Source organism: Pteropus alecto, unplaced genomic scaffold, assembly GCF_000325575.1.
Source record: "Pteropus alecto unplaced genomic scaffold, ASM32557v1 scaffold185, whole genome shotgun sequence".
Taxonomy (NCBI): domain Eukaryota; kingdom Metazoa; phylum Chordata; class Mammalia; order Chiroptera; family Pteropodidae; genus Pteropus; species Pteropus alecto.
This window is the reverse complement of record NW_006438088.1, coordinates 7,864,981-7,871,425: the sequence shown is the minus strand read 5'-3', so window position 1 is coordinate 7,871,425 and position 6,445 is coordinate 7,864,981. Positions and strand designations below refer to the sequence as shown.

The 6,445-nt window shown below is 33.6% G+C and overlaps 1 pseudogene; it reads right to left on the bottom strand.

Annotated features, from left to right (window-relative positions):
• Positions 1-422: 422 nt before the first annotated feature.
• On the bottom strand, positions 423-541 carry LOC112482572 (annotated as a pseudogene).
• Between the last annotated feature and the right edge of the window lie 5,904 nt (positions 542-6,445).

The following is a 6,445-nucleotide window of genomic DNA, read 5'->3' as shown; positions in this document are numbered from 1 at the left end:
TTACATAAAAGCATACATTTTATTTCACCTCTCTTAATTCCCTACTTTTTGGACAGAAGATATCTTTTTTAAAAATCTTATTTTTGTTTGTTTTATTAAAGTATAGTTGACATAAAATATTATATTAGTTTGAGGTGTATAACACAGTGATTCTTCATTTATGTACCTTATGATGTGATCACCACAATATGTCTGGTAACCCTTTGTCACTGTATGAAGTTATTACAATGTTATTTATGTTCCCTGTGCTGTACATTACATACTTATGTCTTATTTATTTTATAATTGGAAGTTTGTACCTCTTAATCTACTTCATCTTTTTCACCCATCCCTCTCCCCCCTCTTCTTTGGTAACTATAAGTTTGTTCTCTATATCTATGAGTCTGTTTCTGTTTTTCTTTCTTTCTTTTTTTATTTTTAAACACCTACAGCACCTGGTATTCCTAGGTGGTCTCCCATCCAAGTACTAACCAGGCTTGACCCTGCTTAGCTTCCGAGATCAGATGAGATAGGATATGTTCAGAGTGGCATGTCTGTAGACAAGTCTGTTTCTGTTTTGCTTTGTTTTGTGTTTTAGATTCCACATATAAATAAAATCATATGGTATTTGTTTTTCTCTGTCTCACTTATTTCACTTCGTGTAATACCCTTTAGGTTCATTCATGTTGTTGCAAACAGCAAGATTTTACTTTTGTGTGTTCGGCAGAGTAATATTTCATTGTGTGTGTGTGTGTGTGTGTGTGTGTATCACATCTTCCTTATCCATTCATCTATTGGTGGATACCTAGGTTGTTTTTATATCTTGACTATTTTAAATAATGCTGCATATATCTTTTCTAATTAGTGTTTTTGTTTTCTTCAAATAATAGCCCAGAAGAGGAATTACTGGGTCATATGGTAGTTATACTTTTGATTTTTTTGAGGATCTTCCATACCATTTTCCATAGTGGTTGTACCAATTTACAATCCCACCAACAGTGCATGAAAGTTTAATTTTTCTCCAAATCCTCACCAACGCTTGTTATTTCTTGTCTATTTGATAATAGCCATTCTGACAAGTGTGAGGTGGTATCTCATTGTGGTTTTGATTTGCATTTCCCTGATCATTAGTGATGTTGAGCATCTTTTTATGTGTCCATTTGCCAACTATATGTCTCCTCTGGAGAAATGTCTGCTTAGGTCCTCTGTCCATTTCTTATTCCAATTGTTTGTTTTTTGATGTTGAATTGCATGAACTCTTTATATATTTATAAATTTTGGACATTAACTCCTTATGAGATATATCATTTCAACAAATGATCTTATAAGCAAATATCTTCTCCTATTCTGTATGTTGCCTTTTCATTGTTTATGATTTCCTTTGCTGTGCAAAAGCTTTTTAGTTTGATGTAGTTCCATTTGTTTATTGTTGTTTTTGTTGCCCTTGCTTGAGGAGACATATATACAAAAGAATACTACTGAGACCAATATCAAAGAGTTTACTGTCTATGTTTTCTTCTAAGAGTTTTATGATTTCAAGTCTTACATTTAAGTCTTTAATACATTTTATTTTTGTAAATGGTGTAAGAAAGTGCTCCATCTTCATTTTTTTTTTTTTTGCATGCATCTGTCTAGTTTTCCCAAGATCACTTATTGAATAGACTGCCTTTTCCCGATTGTAAATTCTTGCCTCTTTTGTTGTAATTAATTGTCTTCCTAAGTGTAGGTTTATTTCTGGGTTCTCTATTCTGCTCCATTGATCTATATATGGTTTTGTGCCAGTACCATACTGTTTTAATATAGCTTTGCAGTATAGTTTGAAATCAGGGAGTGTGATACCTCTAGCTTTGCTCTTCTTTCTCAAGATTGCTTTAGTCATTTAAGGTCTTTTCTAGTTCCATACAAATTTTAGGTTTATTTATTCTAGTTCTCTGAAAAATGCCATTAGTATTTTGTTAGGGATTGCACTGGATCTATAGACCACTTTGATTAGTATGGTCATTTTAACAATATTAATTCTTCCAATCTGTGAGCATGATATATCCTTTCATTTATTTGTGTCATTTTTTTTTTTCTTTTTCTTTCTTTCTTTCTTTTTTTTTTTTTTTTATCAATGTGTTATAGTTTTCAGAGTACAGGTCTTTCACCTCCCTGGTTAAATTAATTCCTAGGTATTTTATTCTTTTTTGATACAATTATAAATGGAATTGTTTTCTTAATTTCTCTTTTTGATAGTTCATTAATAGTGTATAGAAACACAATGAATTTTTGTATATTAATTTTGTATCCTGAAACATTACTGAATTCATTTTTTTAGTTCTAACTAATAGTTTTTTAGTGGAATCTTTAGGGTCTTCTATAAATAGTAACAGGTCATCTTCAAATAGTGACAATTTTACTACTTTCTTTCCAATTTGGATGATTTTTATTTATTTTTTCTTTTCTAGGACTTACGATACTATGTTGAACAAGAATGGTGAGATGGGGCATCCTTGTCTTATTCTTGATCTAAGAGGAAAAGCTTTCAGCTTTCACTGTTGAGTATGTTAGCTGTGGGTTGTCATATATGGCCCTTTTTATGTTAAGGCATGTTTTCTCTATACATACTTTGTTGAAAATTTTTATCATAAATGGATGTTGAATTTTATCAAATGCTTTTATGCATCTATTGAGTTGATTATATGATTTTTGTCTTTTGTTTTGTTAATGTGCTATATCACATTCATTGATTTTTCAGATATTGAATCATCCTTGCATCTGTGGAATAAATTCCACTTGATCATGGTGTATGATCCTTTCAGTGTATTGTTGAATTAAGTTTGCTAATATCTTGTTAAGGCTTCTTTGCATCTATGTTCATCAGGGATATTAGCCTGCAATTTTTTTCTTTTTTCTTTTTCTTTTGTAGTGTCTTTGCCTGGTTTTGGTATCAGGGTAATGCTGGCCTTCTAGAATATGTTTGGAAGCATTCTTTTTCAATTTTTTGGAAATGTTTGTAAAGGATAGGTATTAATTCTTCAAATGTTTGGTGGAATTCACCTGTGATGCTATCTGATCCTGGACTTGTTTGTTGGGAGTTGATTACTGTTTCAATTTAATTACTGGTAATTGGTCTGTTCAGACTTTCAGTTTCTTCCTAATTCAGTCTTGGAAGATTATGCTTCTAGAAATTTATCCATTTTTTTCTAGGTTGTCTAATTTGTTTGTGTATAACTGTTATATTCTCTTATGATTTTTTTGTATTTCTGTGGTGTTGATTTTAACTTCTTTTTCATTTCTGATTTTATATGGGCCCTCTTTCTCTTTTTCTTGATTAGTCTGGTTAAAGATTTATCAATTTTATTTATTTTTTCAAAAAACCAGTTCTTAATTTCATTGATCATTTCTATATTTTTTAAGCCTCTATTCATTTATTTCTACTCTGATCCTTATTATTTACTTTCTTCTAACTTTGGACTTTGTTCTTTTTCTAGTTCTTTTAGATGTAAAGTTAGATTGTTTTGTTTATTTGAAAGTTTTCTTGCTTCTTTAGGTAAGCCTGTATTCCTATAAACTTCTCTCTTAGAACAGCTTTTGCTATGTCTCAAAGATTTTGGAATGTTGTGTTTCCATTTTCATTTGTCTCAAGGTATTTTTCATTTCTTCTTTGATTTCTTCATTGACCCATTAGTTCTCTAGTAGCATGTCATTTAGCCTTCAGATGTTTGAACCTAGGATATCTTAAATTGTCACTCTATCTACTTAAAGCCTTCTCCACAAATTATAACATATCACCTCCCAGATAACAAAACAATGATCAATGGATAGAAATTGTAGGGATGAAAGATTCACCTCAACATACAAAGGAATTTTCTGGGAATCGAAAATATCCGATAATGTAGTAGGCTGCCTTCCTGAGGGCTTATCTCACTGTCATGGGAAGAGTTCAAGATAAGTATAAATGATCAAGCAAGTCTTGAGTCAAGGTAAGACTAAATGGTCATCTGTTTCAAGATGCAGTGGAAAGAATTCCAGGGCTCAACAGTTTGGATTGCAAGATCTCTTTTCAATATGATTATATGACTTTGAATAAGTCTGATACAGAATATTTGTTTCTGCTGCCTGTCTGATTTTAGATGATAATTCAGTTCATCAAGTATTTATGAATAAGGCACTAATTTAAAGGTGAGAGAACGAAGAGTATTGCCTATTTGTAAGCTGGAGCCCCCTCACACTAAATTGTGAATTCCTTAGGCAATATTGTTAGTACGATAAAAAACTTGAATATTACTCAGCTTTATTGTCCTATATTTCTTTTACATGTATTCCTTTGGTTTCTCTAACCTGACAATGTGTTCTTCTGTTTCATGTTTTACCTATTCATTATGTCAGTTGTATCCAATCACAGGGTATTTTCATGGTGCATTGATTTCCATTGCAGACTTGAGTGAAATCGCATACATCAGTTTTCCAATAACCTTTGTAGCCTGAAGCCTTGGGCTCTGTATCTACTTCAGGTATTAGTATGGCTGAAAAGAGTCTATCATTGGTGCTTTGATTGAAAAATATATTGCAGAAAACAATTATGTCTTTTAACTCATTAGAAGCTATTTTAAAGATCATAGCAAAGTTTATTACTTATCGAAAAGGGTGCAACAGAGTCCTCCCTAGTGCTCGGCATTACACATGTTGGGATAACAGCTGGCATGGGGGATATTCACGGACAGCGCTTGTCCTTGCACCTGGCTGGGGATAGCAGGCTGAGACTCTAGTGCAGCTGCAGAGGTTCTTGTAAGATTTTTTTCTGAGCAACAGAAATAAGAAAAATAATCAATTTAGCTTTACATAACATACTAGCCTCCAATAAATATCTCAGATACTCAGGAAGGATAACTGAAGTACACAGTAAAATAAAATTATTATGAACAGTCTCTAAATTAGTTAGTCTACTCTTTCATTATCTTAAGAATAAAGAACATTGATTATAAAAAAAATAAAGTAGAAGAGGTACATGAATAAGAAAAAGATGGGGCTAAACATTGGTACTTGAATACATAAAAATGCTGCGTGATTTAAGTTATTAGAAGGTACAACTAAGACACCCATTCTAAATAAAATAAGGATCTGGTTATGAAAAAAGAAAATGGAAAAACTTATTTAGAAAGGAAATAAATTAGACTTGTATACTGCAGACCTATAGAATCCTCCACTCCCTTCTTTCCCTTCCTTCCCCTTTCATTCCACTTGATTCCTTTCTGTTCTTTTCTAGATCTCTTTTCATTCCCTTTTTATTCTCTCTCCTTTGCTTTCGCAAAGATTTCCTAAACACGACTTGTGTATAAAGTATTGTCAAATCTAGGAGAAAAAAGCAGCCCTCATACAGGGATATAGTATCTTCATAAATAATTCAAATATAAGTTAGAATGGGCCCAATGGGGTAAGTGAAGTACAGAAAAGTGTGATGGGTATTGAGAGGTGGGAGAGACTGTGTTCTGCCAGAAGTCAGGGAATGTCAGAAAAGGGAGACGGCAGTAGAAATAGAATGGAGGGAGATCCACTTGTGAGAGACAGTAGAGGCAGAATTCACAGGATCCGGAAACTCAGTGGATAAAGCGGGAAAGAATGAGGTGGAGTCAAAGATGGTTTCAGCCTTTCAGTTATTTTTACTGGTTCCTGACAGAGTTAGGAAAGCATAGCAGATGAATCTGCCTGTCTTCTCATGGCAGCCTCTGTTCTTGTTCCACCCTGGCTGTGAAGTGGGATTGAACACTGCTCACTATCAGTTCCTCAAAAGAAAGTCCATCCCATAAGCCAGTATTGAGAGGCTGGTATTTTACATGCAGTTTTATTTGCATATAAATGAGTATATGAAAACTAAGGCAGATGGAAGGTAGTTACGAGGCAAAACATTTCATTGGATAAAGGGCCATCTCCTCCTCCAAATCTTTTTTCTCCCCTTCACCCAGTGTATAAGCCTCTTACTCCTTGTCTTTCCTTCTGCCTCCCTTTCATACCCCCGCCAGCTTCCTTCTCTTTGTTTTTTCCACACATACCTTTCCACTCTCTTATGCATAGAAATATATCTCACCCCAACTCCTCCTCACCTGTCATTTAATACTATCTTCAAGTGTCTGTAATTCTGATGATGACTTCATTTGTACTCAGCAAACAAAAGATTCTTAGTCTGGAGGATCCACCCTCTTTACAAGGTGGCAGATGGATTTTTAAGTGTTTGGTTTTTATTTCCGTCACACAAAAATGTTGTCAACCTTAGTACCTAAAGCACAGCTCAGTAAAGATTTAAAATACTGTTTTGTAATCTCAGCAACTAATCACATGTACTCAGAGAAGTCAACGCAAATGTTTCTGAATGCTGTCTGCTGTGGTCGATAAGTAGGATCATCTCTGATTTCTCATCAGTGCCAATCATTCTCAGTTTGTGCATTTTTATCTGTGGAGATTTAGCATTATCCTTCGATATCTGGCG